Here is an 18,131-nt window from a genome sequence, read left to right as displayed (position 1 = left end):
TATATTAGACAATTTGCTCCTAAAATAATTCATTGGCACTTACAAAATGTTGCTAAGTGAGAGGTGATACAGCCTATAAATCATTTGAATCACCTTGTTACTTGCTTCTCAGGAACTGAATCTGCTCTGAAGTAAGATCTTGGAGAAAGCTCTTGGTAGATACATGAGTTTGCTTTGAAACATTATTTTCACAGGTCTGAGATGATCATTAATGCCAGATTCCTGAGGTGTCCAAATCTATCCCAAGGAGAAAGCACAACAGAAGGAGACTACCCTTACCTACAAATGGTATTGGACCCCTGGAATTATCACACTTCATGTGTACAATAAGCACAGTGAATAGCAACCAAGGAAGTTCCATCTATGAAGAAACATAGTCATTTATTGAAGATGTTCCTGCAATAACATGATGCCACCTGTAATAACAGAATGTTTATTAGCACACAAATGAGGGTTATAAATGATGTTGCATAGTTATGGAACAAAACACGAAAGACAACTTATTAGCAAAAAGATAAATTGCTTCACAAAATCTCTATGAGGTGCTAGGTTTGTTTTTTTAAAAAAAAAGCTTTTTATTTGCACAGACCGATGCCTTTATAATCCATTTAAAATAATATACTTGCCACTAGGTGGCTATTTCTGATCAGATCATTTTACCATTTTAATTACATTTTTAATATCCTGGCTGCATAAACAAAGATAAATTACAAACCCTGCACAATCCGCTTCTAGCTCAGGCACAGTCAGTAATAATATCAGCTTTTGTTTGTGCCTCCTCTAATTAGATTCTGAAGCCTAGGCTTTGTCAATCAATAATTTTAATTTTAGAATCGCCTTTTGATCTTGCATTTCATGTTTGTTTGGGAAAATGATCAGTAGGACAAAGCTGATAATTTATGCAGAAACAATCTCTCTGCAGTGCTCCGAGCACATTCCTCCCATCACCACCAGCCTGCAGACTGAGCTTGACACAGGTCTAATTAGCATGCAGATATGTGTCGCCTCATTGGCAATTCAAATTGCTTTTTTATAATGTACCTCAAATTGTGCTACTCAAACATTGTATTTGATTTCCAAAGCCCCCTGGGCATCCCATAATGTCTCCCTTCATCCAGGGTATGAGGCATTTATTGAACAATCTGCTGAGACTGACTGTCTTTTTGAAAACACCCAAACACCCTATCCCGAGCACCTGTTTTGCTTCCTCCCTTCAGAGAGCAACGCCCTCTCCTCAGGATTCCTTGTGCCACGTCTGTAGGTTTTGAGATGATAGGTTCTCTCATGAGGTGCTTCTCCCACGTGGTTGATCTATAGAGGGCTTGAGTCTTATGCCACTCATTTTTTAAGTGGGGGAGGAGGGCTAGCGAGCACACATTAATATGCGGCACATAACCACATCTCTGAATGTCAGTCTTCCATTCTTCATTAAACAAAAATGACTGGATTGCAGAGGTTGCTTTCTTCTTCCCCCACTAACATAGACACACAGGCTCACAGTTGCTTTCTCAGCACACACGCACACATGCAACCTCATTCACACACACCTATGCACCTACCTACCCACGATAGCATATCGGCATGCCTTTGTCACTATTGAGTTATGTGTGAAAGTTGCCTGCTGCACACATGACAAATAAAGGGATTCCAGCATACACTGGGGCTTTTTTTTTTTTTTTTTTAAATCATGCAGCAACAAGTGGTAGAATCAATGGTGTACAGTTATTCAGCAATGTAATTCATTTCACTGGCTTTGGCTTCTAGCCAGATCCGCCATCTGTCTCCAGCTCTCCCTCTCCCCGTCTCTCCCTCTCCCTCACTTTCGCTTGAATTTGTCCTACATTTCGTAATGTTACGTGTCTGCCATCCTTATCCTATGCCAGAGGTACACTGCCAGCCTCACCCCCTTCTGGACAGGAGTTCTCTGACTTCAGTAGCACTTGGGATATTCCACATCAGTGCCATGGGAAGGAAGACAAGGGTAAGCAAAAAGCAAAAGGAGTAATGCAATAATAATAATGATGATGATGATGATATTATTATTATTATTATTATTATTATCATTATTATCATTATTATTATTGTTATTTGGGATCCAATTGTTCCTGTTTCTGCCTTTTATTCAAAGCCTGAAGACGAGTCTGCATCATCTAGGAAGTTTCCCTGCTTCGTTAGAATATCTTCGTTTTCTTTATCATACGCTGGCACGCCACGCCAGTACACCACTCCATGGAATGCCTGCTGTTGGACACTTGCAGAGCTCTGCCACCAAGCAACCTCCTGCATTGGAAATCGGGGACTCCTCCAGGATCTTATGTGTGCTTGCTGTTTGAAGCTGCAGAAAAGTGAATAATCAATTAAGTATTGATTTCTTGTAAGATTTGGTAAATTTCAAAGGCAAGACAAAGAGGATGGCTTAAGGAAACACTGCAGGGACGTGGCGTAAATTAGACAACTAACGGAGATGCAGAATAATATAACACCTCAACTGAAGATTTCCTTGGAAGAATTAGCACTAGCTATTGGAAGACAATGGTGGATTTAATCAAAACAGCAGGCATGCAAGAATTTCACTCGTGAACCAGAAAAGGAGCTAATTATAACCACCTTTTTAATGGAGCTAATTTGACTGAATGGATGCAAATGTGCTTTACTTATGGATGAAGAAGCAAGCCTTTCTGCATGATCTTGGGATCATCTTATCTGTTAAGCTTTGCAGCTCCTGTCCCCTTCCGAACATTTTTATTTCCAGAGAAGGTATTTATATGTAAACAACAGTTAACCATGCAAAAGATTCATCGGGACAATATACTATGGCATATGAGCTATAATCATCATTCTGCAGGCTCTCAGGATTTCATCTAACTTGGGGCTTTTGCAACCTTTGCATGCAATGAGTGATGGTAATAAATGAATGGTGGTAAACTGCTGTGATTTTTCAATGTGTAGTTTATTAATTTTAGCTTTTTTAACATGTTGATTCCGCATTATTTGGCAATATACCCATAATGAAAGGAAGGGGATCGTTGGGTGGGGTGCTATTTGGCATTTGCAGTCTTCTTAGAGATCGGAATGTGTAGGTTCCACCAATCCATGAGCTCTATAATTATAAATGAATGGTAAAATTTTTGACAATTTGAAGAATTGGTTTTTATAATGGGAACAATGTGCTATAATCAGTAAGAGATCGGTTGTATTTTCTCTCTTGGTTGAATGTTCTTGACTGGTTAACTCCTCTGTTGCTGAGGAGAAATAAATACCTTACAACCAGCAACCAGAAGGGATTGTAGTGACAGTTCTTTGTGCCTGTACATCCCCACATTTCAATCTGGATGCCTGCTAAACACTTGCTTCCATTTCTGTTATTTCCCGTCCTGTTTTTCTTCTTTTCATCGTTTCTGTCTCCCAGTCTACATTCCCTGAGCAACCATAGGAACCAAGTTCCATTAAGCTTCAACACAAAGACCTTGTAAGAATAATGAATCCTCATTTGCATAGACATTTGTATTCAGATTTGCCAGGCTATAAACTTGGCAGATCAAGCGGAATATTAAGTAGAGGCTTCCCTGGTAAATTGTGGCTCTTGAAATGGCTAAGTACACTCTCCTGCTCCCTTCCCCCTCTTCTGTCTTGGCAGGTGAAGTCTTCTTAAGAAGTGGATTGGCTCCTTCATCTTTCAGTACATGATGTCAGTTTCCAGCAATAGCAGATGTTCTAGTTGAAGGTACACATACGACCTGTGACTGGAGCATTAACTTTGGAGCCTAGAGACCAGAGAAGGGTTTTTAAGCAGTGAAAGTGGTGGGATAATTAATCATCATACATAAATTAATGTTTGAATTTTTCTTTGTATGTTAAAAAGTTGGAATTTGTCTTTTAAATTCTCTCAAAACCATAGGAGAATGAAGGCAACTCTTTATTCCACAGATGGTTAAATTGTGCCGTTCCGATTCATCCTTACTGTCCTGCTCATGCCATTTTTGAAATACTTTAAATGCCTTATTACAGTAAATCATAGATGGACTTGTATAATTCTTTGTTTTACTTGCTTCTTAAATAATGAAGAATAGGAATAATTATCGCTGCTTCTAGCAAACTTACCAGTTTAGAAATTTGACCTGCAAGGTCCTATCTATACTACAAAATAATAATGGAGTGAAAAAATGGAGATTTTAATTTCCATGGTCCACTCTGTGTGGTTCCAAGCAAGTGAATAACTGGTACTATTTATGCATGACTTCATTTTTCATACATGATACCACTGTTTCAGAATCTTGTAAACAGCATCTAAATCAATGACCTATTAACAACCTTTCACTTCTTACCAGGCCTTTTCTTGTCCCTGAAGAAACCTATCACTGTGGGGAAAAATAAGACATGTTAAGGAGATCAGTATTACAGCAAACATCTAAGGATATTTTAACAATGTCTTTTCTTTTGAATTCAATTTTCAAAAATATACATAATGCAACTGATAATTGCAGACTGTGTTTATCATGAAGGGATTCATTTGTGGTATGTGGTGAGGAATTTCACCTTGCAGAAATTACTTTAATTACTTTTTACTGATTTAAGTAACTATTGCTTAAAGTGCAGACAAAATTCAATTATATGTGGGAAAATAAGAGAATGTGTGCTAAAAGATATTAGATGTTTTTGTAGGATGGAAAACACAATCATCAAATATTTTGACTGAAAAAAAAAAAGTTCACAAAACTCCCTAAGCCTTTAAAAATATTTTTAGGAATCATTCATAGTATATATTAGTATTATGTGCATTTACTAATTTATCACAACACATTACATTCTAATGTAGGTTTTAGTTATCTTTCATAAGATAACTAGTTTATAATATAGAAAGGAAACATAAATCATGGGTTTGGGAGAAATTATATCTTTTTATTCCACAATCTTATTATTTTAGTGAAAATAAATGATTTGATACTTGATAAAAGCATGCATGCATGAAAACTATACTATCATCACTAAGTGGCAAAAATTATTTCATATATGTTATTTTATGAAAGTATGAAAATTGTCATCAAGTTGCCCACATAGTAATTATGAATCCAACTACACAATATTTGAGCAGGCTTCTTCTCCGGGGGCCTTAATGAGATCAGGCTGCAATGACAGAGAACCATTAATATCACAACACAGTGCAAGCTAAGGCTATAGGATCGCATATCTAACAAAATATCAATACTTCTTTTTATCAAAATATATCAGATCTATATGAAAGATCTAATATACTTAATATGCTTTACCTGGCTTATTTACTAATGTAGAAGGGATTGGGAACACTCTGATTCAAAGAGAAAGTAAGAATATCCACAGTTTAATTCAAGAAAATACACATTTATTACATATTCAAATAGGATTTAGAGAGGAACAGATTTATACTTACATATTTCTTCAGCCCTGCCCATCAATTTGAATCTGTCTTCTGTAATAAATGCTAATGATTCAGTTGATTACGCTTGTGTATGTACTTACAATGCAGGTTTGAGAATCAGTCACTGATGAATCTCTATCAGGAAGAAAGATTACACCATTGTCTCATTTGCCTTCTGAATAGCAGGAGTGAGAATTCTTTCTAAAATCATAGTAGCTTTTTCAATATCCACAGAGAAAGTCAAGTACATTTATGTATTATGTCCTTATCTTTCTGTGTAGGAATGCAAGTGTACATATACTAAACCAATGGATCTGAACCTGTGGGTCATGACCTCCTTTGCTGTCACATATTAGATATCCTACATGTCAACTATTTATGTTATGATTCATAACAGTATCAAAATTACAGTTATGAAATAGCAAAAAAAATAATTTTATGATTGGAGGCCACCACAACACGAGGAACTTTATTAAAAGGCCCACAGCATTAGAAAGGTTGAGAACTACTGGTCTAAATTATAAACCCAAAACTAAAGACAAAAAAAAATTAAAGCACATATTTAAGTTAAAGTTGCTCTTCCAAAGTTGAGAATAAGTAAGCAGAAGAAAACAGTGCCTAGGCACAAATTCAGGCCAATTCTTCTTCATTCTATTTCTTCTTTTGAGTATTTTTAATAACCATTCAGACTCCATATAGCTATCAGGTTTCCCTACTGTAACTAAGCACCTTACACTCAAAAACTAGTAAAAGAAATCTTGTGGATAGATTTGGATAGCAGAGCCTAAGTTCATTATACTGAAAACTCAGTGTTACTGTATATAAAATTAACAGCAATTTCAATGATCATTTATAGGAGGATGGCTTCAGACTGTTCACTACTCATGAGCCACTCAAAATGGTAACACTTGTGTTATAATCCTCAGAGGTAATAGACCTTTAGAATGTAACCTTCAAAGTCAGCTTAAGACTGACTTCCATCAAGAAGGAAATAATAGCACTGGGTTGATCATATTTTCTTCATCTTCATCTAGTGAAACAATAAAGGGTATTTTTAAGAACTCTTTATAATTATGATTAAAATTAGAGAAATATGTGATAGTTCCCTGTCAACTATAACAAGAAAACAATAGATAATAAACAGGTAATGTATGTATGATAAATAAACAGATGGGAAGATAGTAGGCAGATAGATGACAAATATTAAATGTCAACATAAATATTTCCCTCTCTGATTTAAAACTGTTTAAATAATTTTCTGCATAGGAAATATAAGCAGCTTATAACATCAGTTCAATTAATGATAGAAAATATCTTTATTCCTCAATACCATATGTATTTGTGAACATGTACCATTTTGGCTATATGTGAATAGATATTTGATGTAGGAAGTGATGATAAAAGAGCAATATAGAAAAGGCAGTAAAAACATACAGAGATCAAATAAGGTTGGATCAAAGAAAAAATCAGCCCAGAGTATCATTTGAATTTCTCTTTTCTCAATTTAAAATCATTTTAATTGTTATATTTACTACTCAGTCTCCTCCTTTTGTAACTGATTCCCAGGACAGGTCATTCTAAGACTGGATAAAATTACTAAGATTGGTTGAAGGAAGGAGGGGCATAAAATATCATGTGATTGTGATATCTAAAATGACACGATTAAGTGAAACCATAGTGCATTTGATTTTCTATCTTGAGTACTTTTAATATTAGTTATTTAAAAGCAAGTGCTGGGTAAATGATATATACTTTGTGTTGCCAGATGTTACCTTAGGAAACTTTTTAACAATAATTCAAACAGGTTTTTTTTTTTGTAGAGCAACAGTCTCTGGCTTTCTTAAAATATGATCAGATAGCCAGAAGACAACAATAAAATTTTCTAATTTGATTTCAGAATAGCTGTCACTCTCAAATTAAGCCATACTACTTGCAAAGTATTTCAGACATAAGGTCACAATGCTCCCCCAATCCATTTTCTCCTCCAAATACTCACCCAAATTTGGTTAAAATTGTCTTTCAATAAAATATTTACAGTGTGACTCTTTTCTTATCCACTGGACATTCTTATGTCAATAGACAAGCACCATCACTTTCCCAAGGAAACATTTTGATGACTTGTCAATCTAAATGACAAATTTTCTAAAATTTGTTTCCTTTTCTTTCTTTCTTCATTCTATTTTTTCTGAAACATATTTGGAGATTGTTAATAAATTTTAAGTTAGACTTTAAGCACAGGAGTTAAAGGAAAGAAAGATGTTAGCCAGGTAGTGGTGGTGTATGCCTTTAATCCCAGCACTCTGGAGGCAGAGCCAGGTGGATCTTTGTGAGTATGAGGCCAGCCTGGTCTACAGAGCAAGATCCAGGCGAGGCTCTAACACAGGGAAACCCTGTCTCAAAATAATTTAAAAAAGAAAAAGAAAAGAAAAATGTTTAGGAAGAACCCAAAATTCTGAGTATAGGCTTCTCAGAGTCTTTGAATTTTCTAACATTCTGAAGTATGGGAAGGGCTTCCTATCCTAAATTTTAAAAGACCATTCAAATAACCTCCTACTTTCTTCTGGGTATGCTGTTGATCCCTGTGTGCATCAATAAAATTTTCTCTCCACTGAGAGTTTTACACTTCAACAAATAACCTTGTTCCTCATTGCTTAATCACCATCTAAAATAAACAGACCATCTTCATTACATTGTGCTTTACACATCCATTTCAAACAGTGAAAATACCAGCAACCATCACCTTCATCTCAGTGGCTATGAGATCAGTTGAACACCTTTTTAATGATCCATTCAATTATTCTTCCAACTCTGTGTCACTGAGCCTCTACTCTGTGCCTGGCGCATGGTTATAGAAGCTGTGTCAAAGTACACAATGGGGAAACCCATTTAGAAATAAACAAAAATCTTGCATTCAGGCATTCTGTCAACTATCATGGACAAATAAGGAACATTGCATTGTAGAATTCAAAAGGCAATTAGAGATATTTCCTGAATAGGTATACCAATACAAATAGTGTAATATTTTAAAATAATTATATTATCAAAATATGAAAAATATTATTTTACTACAAATGTATTGATTTCTTAAATATATACCTTAATTATAAGACACTGAGCTCCAATCTATTGTTAAATTAAGTCTTGAAATATATAATTTAGATTAGGATGAAAATCTAATTTGGCTACAGATATGTAATTGGAAAATGAAGGGATATTTTAGTCAATTCTTCCAGTTAATTGATTTTGATATACATTGTTTTGATATATCTGATATACATGATTTTGATATTACATCAAATGACAACCAGTAGCAGTTTTGTAAAAGTTAGATGCATCATGGAATTTGAAGCCAAATCAATTTCCCTTTTGATTAAAAAATCTATTATTGATCCTGCATTTCAATAGATCCTTCACTCATGCATAATTTCAGGGCATCAGAAATTAGTCTTGTGGAAATATTGGCTCTCTGAATCATGTACATCTCCCAAATTCTACACATTTTATTGTACAGGGTGAAAGAGAAAGACAGTCATATTAACTAATGGTGTTCTCTTATCAGATATGTCTTTAAACATTGGCAATCTCTGCTCCATTCCCTTTGATACATTTGTTATTCCAGATGTACAAATGGGTCACTCTACAGCATAGACCATTTCAGCTGAAGCTTAATCCTTAAAGCTTAAAGAACTGCATTACTTTAACAGCACAGTAATAATCTGTATTTTACCAATTTTTTAAAAAATTATGAATACTTCTTGTTTTAGCAAAAAAACCCACCAAATTTATGAATACTTTTTATTTTAACATACAGTCAGTCAACTAAGAAAAAATGTAACAAAAGCCATTGCATAATTTATTGCTTCATTGATCAAAGACGTGTGTATGGGTGTGCACAAATATATCATGTTTTCTAAATATGAGGAATTGGTTTCTGGGAGTTCTGTGTGCTTGCTTCCTTCAGGTTTAGAGACAGACTTTCATGCTTTCTGCACTGGATGCAAATTTCTGCTGAATAATAATAAGAATAGCTAATAAAAGTATCACTATAAAAATAGTTTGACCTTAAGGATTATGTGAAAGAATGGCAGTATTTGCTAAAGGTCTGGGGCCATGAATTGAGACTCATTAACTTACAGGAGGGTAAAGTACAGTCTGATCCCCCTGATATTTCATATTCAGTAAAGAACTAGAATCATAATAAATAACACTTAGCATTTCTACATCATTTGACAAATCATTATGTGAATTCTGCTAAGAATATTGATAATGTTCTTGTAGCACATATCTTGATTTATAGCTATAGATAGATGATAGATAGATAAATAAAAAGATAGATTAGATAGATAGATAGATAGATAGATAGATAGATAGATAGATAGATAGGTAGGTAGGTAGGTAGGTAGAATGTTTACATAGTTTAATCATTTCCAAATCCAATGCGCTGCCTCTGTTTTTGTATCAGGGCAAGTTGCAGCAGATCTAACAAGTTTTCCAAGGTCACAATAGCAGTAAATGACAGAATCCAGATTTATCTCCAGGTTTGCTGATGTTCACTGGTCTCATTTAACTGTAGCGATTCAGCACATCTCTTTTATACCTGTCTCTGGTTTAAGAATAATGAACAAGTCGTGTGACATAAACTTCTTAGCAAGTTTCTACTTAAGTGCTTTTAGAACAGCATATACATATGTATAAATCGCATCTCCACCCCAAATACTTTGGCATGGGGTCTCCTTTTACATCCGTTTCATCACAATCTCAAACTGCCCTACATTTTTAGGCTGTCTACCAACATGCTTAGTTAGTTTCCTTGACTGCTGTATTGATTGATAGCTGATTTCATTTTATTATCCAAATTTTTCACTGACCATTTCATGGTCTAGTTATTTCAACCTTCACAATGACCATTTCAATTAAGTCTTGAGACCTAACCTCCGAGAAATCAGCTGCAACTTTACTGACCAAAAAGGAATCATATAATTTTTAGGTGGTATAAAAGCACAAGGAACTAAAGTTTAATAAATAATTTCTAAAATATATCAGGGTTCTTGCATAAGATATTTTACTCTAAAAATTGCTTTAATAATTTCTAGTTAAGATATAATTACATCACTTCCTAATGGTACATATTTTAGTTCTGATGCCAAATTAGCTGCGTAACTCAAAGAAACAATATGAAGATTTTATTTTCTTATTAATTTAATGACAGAAACTTATATATGATCTCTGATTTCACTTTTGATTTTAACGTTATAGAATTTTGATATATACCTCTTCTTTAACATTTTGATTTTGATACACCTCCTTCTTAGCATTCTTAACTTACATTTTTTAAAAACACTAAGTTCTCTATCCATACCAGTCTTACTTCATATTTTATACTGAGAGCTTTGAAAACCAAACTCATTGTCTAAATTTACATATGACACTTTTTGGAAATACCTGCTTTTATCCACTGAATAAGACTCTTTAATTATGAAATTTAATAAGCATGTTAAAAACCTATTTATTTTCACTAAACAAAAACTTATTCATTTATTTTTTTTGTAATGTGGAGCTGAGGATCGAACCTAGGGCCTTGCACTTTCTAGGCAAGCACTCTACCACTGAGCTAAATCCCCAACCCCCTGAACTTTTTAAATTTTTAAGCTGTGATAATATTTGAGTGTATAGAACTTGACTCTTTCTCCTAAGGGTGAAGTACCATAAAATACTAACAAGAAACAAAATTGTTAAGAGGAAAAGGAGGGAAGCAAGTTGTTATGTTTATTTTTTTAATTTCACAATAATTGAAATCATAGAAATGAGATTTTCAGAGCCACAAGTGGAATCACTACTATTAGCCTATGCAGAAATATGTTCATTTAATCCATCATGGGACAGCTAATTACAAGCACTTAAGCCCTTTTTATAGATGCCTGGATTTCACACAATTGTAATATTTGCTATGTAATAGAAAACATTTATCCCATTTCTTTCCAATAATGAAACCCAATGCATCCTATTACTACTGAGAATGTGTTTTTAAAACAGTACATGCATTGAAATCAGAGTTTGCTAAATGCAAATTTTACCAGTCATAACAAGTGATTTGTCTTTTTGGAAATCTCTATGGAAATAGTAAATCAAGGCGTCTCTAGATTACTGACAGATATTGGGCAGCATCTTCATGACCAACTTACTGTTCTGTGTCCAACACAGCTTAATCCACATGTTGAAGAATGAAAATTGACTGCTTAAGTAAGCAATCAAAAGTTGGAGAGAAGACTAATGAAAATGTAATCTTCACTATAGAACAATGTGGGGTCATGGTAAATGGAAATTGTTAATATAAACCATTTTATAGTCATTATTTAAAAGATATGCATATGTATGTGGACATAACAAAATAAACAATGATAGAAGCCATTAATGATTTGATGGTTATTATTAGGGCATTGTTTAAACAAATTATCATGCAGCAACAAAACATAATACAGTGCAACAAATAATGATGATATGTACCTGTTTATCTACATTACAGATATATGATGAAGTTACATAGAGTGATTTCTAGATATACTAGGGCTAAAACAAGATACAGAATGCACATTGCATGCTCTTATGTGTATAAGGATATACACACATTTGATTTAAATATTTTAAAATGAATGTGTCAAGACTAACAACTGCACACTTGGAAGAAAACTCCAATTCACTTCTGCCTAGGTTGACAATTTTTAACAAAAGTATACCACTGTTAAACTGGAAGATAGTTTAGTAATGTAAAATAATGATTTATAGATTTGTATGCAAAATTTTGGTATTCTAATCAAGAAAATCAAAATTAGCATAGTATTAGCTTACTGTTAGGGCTTATGTGCTAAAAAACTGAAGAAAGGCCATTTCACATTGTAAGTGATGAGTGTGTTCATTTGGGACAAACAGCCACAAGCTTTTGCTGGCAGAATTGCCAGACAAAATGCCATAGGATTATTTGCTGACTCAATGAGAGGTAAAAGGTTGTATTATTCAGTCAATGTCAGCCATTAAGATATTTGTATGTGCTCAGATTTTTATTGCCGTTAAAGTAAAATTCACTGCTATTTATAATAAAAAACTTTTAAAATAAATTTTAAATAATATTTTGGACTTGGATAAACATAAGAAATTGTTACAGATTAAAGTATCTGTATTTAAGATGTTAATGATTAGGGAGAAGGGGGGATACAACTCAGTGATAATGAACTTACCTAGCATGAGGCCTTAGATTCTACCTCCATTACCACAAAACATAATTAATTAATTAGATTTAAATTTAGCTCACATATATGTATCACCAAGTTTCCAAATTAGATTTCAGTATATTATTGCACTACTGTGTTAAAAACAAGTAAATTCCATTGCCTGTTCCACTGATTAGTAAACACACTTATCCTTTAATTGTCAGTCAGTTCTCAATTTTATTCCTTCTTGTCCTTGCCCCTGGTGCTCACAGCTTTCAAACATCCTCATAAACTTACTCTACTGTTCTACCTGCTTCAGCTACTTTTCTATATCTGACATAATCTCCATAGCACTTTAAAGAATGTCTTATCTCGCTGTATTGTGTTTTCCTGTCATTGTCCCTGTAGATACGCTGAAGGACTATGAAACAAGCAATGCTTCTTCCACACACTGGTATGTGTGAGACTTGGTGTGGGGAGTATGGTATGAGACAAGGTTTTACTCTGTAGCTTGTGTGGACTTGGAACTCACTGTGTAACCTAGGATGGCCTCAAACTCATGGGTTGGCTGAGTGATGGGATTACAGGCATGTGCTGACACACACTGCATATGTTCACTCTTTAATCATTACATATGTCCTAGCAGCCTGCCTGTGTGTCTCCATAAAGGATATATCCAGTAGTCTGGTAGACAGCTGGGTCAATAGTATCAGAGAGCTTAACCTCTTTGAAGATTAAAGTCCAGTCAATCTAAACTCCCATCAAACGCAAAAAAAAAAAAAAAAAAGGAAACAAAACAAACCAGAAAACCACCACCAACAACAAAAGCTCTTCTATTCATCTCAGCAAACAACCTACACTTTATTTGAAAGGAGTAGATAAAGCAATCCCCACTACATTATTTTACTGTTAAAAATATTACATTCTATATCTTTTATTTAATATTTCCATTTTATTTTAGGTCCTTCAGTTGCTTGTGCAATAATAGCTCAAGTTCCTCAGTGTTTTTTAAGCTGTGAAACATAGACTGACCAGGTTGATGTTTTAATGCATTGACTACATTCCTGGTAATACTCAGAATTTCATAAAATGGCAATGATTACTCTTTGTACCTGTATAAAGTCACTTCCTAAACTACATTTGAACACTTGTGTTCCCTTATAATTGGCCTTAGTTAAATAATCATTGCATATTAGTTATTAACCAAAGTCATTTTGATTGGTGTTTGTGACCACAATGGGTTTTTGGACTATGAGCTCAGTGCTATTGTACACTACCATCAGTGTGCAAGTACTTATACCTCCTAAATAATTACTGTAGCTGGAGACCTTCTCTCCAGCCCCCACCAAGCCCTGTTAGTCCAACAACCCACTTATAAAATAAACACATAGACACTTACATTATTTAAACTGCTTGGCCATTAGCTCAGGCCTACCATTGTCTAGCTCTTACTCTTATATTTAGCTCATTTCTATTAGTCTATAAGTTGCCATGTGGCTCCTGGCTTACCAGTACCTTACATCTTCCTTGTCATTGTGGCGGCTGGCAGTGTCTCTCCTTTCAGGCTTCCACCTCCCAGAATTCTCTTCTCTACTTGTCCCACCCATACTTCCTGCCTGGCTACTGGCCAATCAGCATTTTATTTATACAGAGTGATATCCACAGCACTTTCCCTTTTCTTTTTTGTTAAAAAAGGAAGGTTAACTTTCACATAGTAAAATTACAGATAGTAAAACAATTATCAAGCAAGAATTACAGTTACAATATTAAAGAAGATATCCTATCTATCTTATATTTGTGAGTTTAAGGTTTTATATCTAACTTATCTTTTATCATAAATGAGAAAATTATAACTATCTAGGCTTCAACCACATCAAAGACCTCAGAAGGATATAATATTACCTGAGAACCAGGAGAAGGATGCAAGCAACTTTCGGGAGTCTTGCAGGGTAGACAGAGACAGCTGGCAGCCTGGACAGTCACCTAATGTTCCTTTGTAAAGTTGGGGCATTTGTCTTTAGCCCACAGGGCTAGAGTCTCTCGGTCACTTCTCTGAGTGTTGTGTAGAATCTCTGGCAGTTTCTTCTGCGAAGCAGGAACCTGAAGGACTATTTTGTCAAGTAAAGTGGAGTGGTCGCCTTTCTATGGGTCCTGTATGTCCAGTTGATCAAGCAGTCCAGGCAAGAACATTTTCTTGCCCAAATGACTATATTTGCCAAGGTGAAGATAAACTCCATATGAAGTGTCTTCAATGCCCATCCTCCTCTCTGAAGTAAATCGGTGTTGCCAGGAGCAGAAATGTCTCACTGTACAGAAAGTCTAAATTTTAAAAATATTTTAAATGCCATATTCTGTAGACCTTTGAAGTGTTTGAAGATTACCTGTCTATCTAAAATATATCTATGTATACTTAGAAACCTTAACATGACTATAAGTTTGACTATCATAGAAGACTAATTGATGTGTGTTTCTTAATTATCCATTACAATCTAAATGAGTTGCATAAACATAATACCTCCAACAAGAGTAGAAATATATATACAGTATAACAAAATTAACTTTAAGTTTGTTATACCAATGTTAAACATTTTAAACAAGTTATTTTTCTTAAAAGTAAGTTCATTAATCTACCCTTTCATCCTATTATATCTATGTCATATCCCCTTTTCTTTTTTAGAAAGAGAACATATTTATAATCAACCTGATTTAAATAAAAAATATTGGTTTTCTCTGTCCCACACCAGAGGGCTCTTCAGATTTGGGACATAAGAATCTCTTACTGATTTGGGACATAGGAATCTCTGAACCTTTTTTTTTTTTTTTTTTTTTTTTTTTTTTAACAATATGCCTGGGTTTAGAGAAGGAGTGAGCCAATTCCATCTCCAAAGCCAGTGTGATATATTTAGGAATTTGGGCATAGTTTTTCTTACTACTTCCTGCTGGAGGGGGGCGCTGTATCTTATAGGGACATAAAGAAAATTTTAGGATTATGGAGTAGTCCGTGAGTGTATATCTTTTGAACCAGTTGCCTTGTTGGATCATCTGGGCCATGGTGTCATTGGAGACCTTTCAGGGAGTCTTGGCTGGTCAAACCTGATGTATCTTAATCTGGAACAAATCCATAGCATCTGGTTTTCTGTGGAAACAAAAGCAGAGACTCTTTTCCAAAGCAACATATCCTTATATCCAAATTTTGAAGTCCAGGTACCTTTAAAATTTACATATTTGTTTAACTCAACTGCTTTTATGATCAAATCTTTTTTGTAGTTAAAAACCCCAAAGACAACACAAACCAGATTCTCTGTGTAATAACCATCTTTGTAAGACTTTAACGCCTCTGTGGCTGCTGGCTCTGCCCACCTCAGGTTCCCAAAGTGGTGGTGGTACAGTTTACCACCAGCTGTGTCTGGAGCCATGTGTACAATCAACTATCAAGAAGCAGTTCTATCAAAGCAGTAAATAGCCCACATTTTTTTTTTAAACTAGCAAAGGCTAAATCTACCATGTAGGTCCGGTCCCCTCCTTCCAGGCTGAGCAAAGTGTCCCTGTGTAAGCCCAAGGTTCCAAACAGCCAGCTCATGCACTAAGGACAGGTCCTGGTCCCACAGCCTGGGTGCCTCCCAAACAGTTCAAGCTATTCAGTTGTCTCACTTATCCAGAGGGCCTGATCCAGCTGGGGAGATCCACAGCCTTTGGTTCATAATTCATGTGCTTCCATTCGTTTGGCCATTTGTCCCTGTGCTTTTATGAATCCCCAGGGGAGTCTTGGCCCTGGAGGAGATGGGAATGGAGGAGAGGGGCTGGGGGAAAGTTGGGGGTGGGGGCGGGAGGGGGGAGGACAGGGGAACCCATGGCTGATGTATAAAATTAAAACACAAATATAATAAATAAAAATAAATAAATTAAAAAGTAAATCCACCATGCAGTAGAGTAAAGTGCTGCTTTGTAGACTCCTTATTCCCACCACACTGCAGGTCAGATACATATGCCAGGAACCTGCCATAGTATCTCAAACCTGCAGGTGCCACTAACTTGAGAGAGACAACTAGGAAGCTGTTTTTAGCTCTGTTTTAGATTATTTTTCCTCAGGTTTCAGGTGGAAACTCCTGCCAACACATTGGGCACCATTTGTAGCTGAAGACCTTTTCTCCAGCCCCCACCAAGCCCTGTTGGTCCAACAACCCACTTATAAAATAAACACATAGACACATTATTTAAACTGCTTGGCCATTAGCTCAGGCCTACCATTGTCTAGCTCTTACTCTTATATTTAGCCCATTTCTATTAGTCTATAAGTTGCCACGTGGCTTGTGGCTTACCAGTACCTTACATCTTCCTTGTCATTGTGGCGGCTGGCAGTGTCTCTCTTCTCAGCCTTCCACTTCCCAGAATTCTCTTCTCTGCTTGTCCTGCCTATACTTCCTGCCTGGCTACTGGCCAATCAGCATTTTATTTACACAGAGTGATAGCCACAGCAAATTACATTTAAAGCAAAAACTCTCCCAGGCTGGTTTTGTTTTATAATTCCCATTAATCCATGGTGAAATGAAAAATACATTATAAAGGAGTTATTTAGCAAAGCCTCATAAACTTTTTTTTTATCCTTTATGTTAAAATGACTTTGTGACGTGTTTTTGTGGAAGAGGGTACAATTTTCTTTTCAACTAAAATGTTAGCTATTTTATAGCAGGCATATCATATTATTTCATAATTCTATGGGATTTCAAATTTGAGAACTAATAATTTAATCACAACTGGAAAATTTAATAATAATAATAATAATAATAATAATAGTAATAATAACAGCTAACAGGTAAACATCAGCTATGCTCTGGGATAATGCCCTTTTACACTGGTTTAATAAAATGTTGATTGGCCAATAGCCAGGCAGGAAGTATAGGTGGGGCCAGCAGAAGAGGAGAATTCTGGGAAGAGAAAGACTGAGTTAGAAGATGGCAGTCTGCCGTTCAGGGAGCAGCATGTAATGGCACACAAATAAAGCCACAGAAAATGTGGCGACATATAGATTAACAGAAATGGACTGAGTTTAAGTGTAAGAGCTAGTCAGTAGTAAGCCTGAGCTAATGGCCGAGCAGTTTTAATTAATACAAGCATCTGTGTGTTTACTTGGGTCTGAGCAGCTGTAGATAGGGAAGGATATAGGAAAACTTCAGCTACACACCTATTTTGATGAAAGGGGTCCTCAAAGAACTTTATATTTATCAGGATTGAATTCACTGAAAACTATGTAATTACTATTCACACATCATTGATGAAGAAAGTAAAATACAAATGACTTAAAAGATACCTTCAGTGTCCTAATCGAGGCCTTAGAGCTGGAGAAACCCTCCAGATTTTAGTCTTAACTACTACATGAACATGCAACCAGTATGAGATTTTAAGTCATTTTATGGCCTGGCATCAAAAGAGTGTTTGTTTCTTAATTTCTTTAATTCTACACATCCATTTCTATTTATTGTATGTTGTGACCCACTGAGTTTAACCAGATTTCTCTGTGTAACCATGAGTTT

General features: G+C 35.3%; 1 long non-coding RNA gene across 2 annotated transcripts in view; it reads left to right on the top strand.

Annotated features, from left to right (window-relative positions):
• The first annotated feature begins 1,781 nt into the window (after positions 1 to 1,781).
• LOC118577330 overlaps positions 1,782 to 18,131 on the top strand; it is a 61,034-nt gene continuing 44,684 nt past the window's right edge. For both annotated transcript variants that reach the window (XR_004944191.1, XR_004944190.1), the window contains exons 1-3: positions 1,782 to 1,981; positions 2,129 to 2,903; positions 3,638 to 3,724. This is a non-coding gene — a long non-coding RNA (uncharacterized LOC118577330). The remainder of the gene's footprint in view (positions 1,982 to 2,128; positions 2,904 to 3,637; positions 3,725 to 18,131) is intronic.

Source organism: Onychomys torridus, chromosome 2, assembly GCF_903995425.1.
Source record: "Onychomys torridus chromosome 2, mOncTor1.1, whole genome shotgun sequence".
Taxonomy (NCBI): Eukaryota; Metazoa; Chordata; class Mammalia; order Rodentia; family Cricetidae; genus Onychomys; species Onychomys torridus.
Note: the sequence above shows the minus strand (reverse complement) of the source record. Positions and strands in the feature narration are given on the sequence as shown.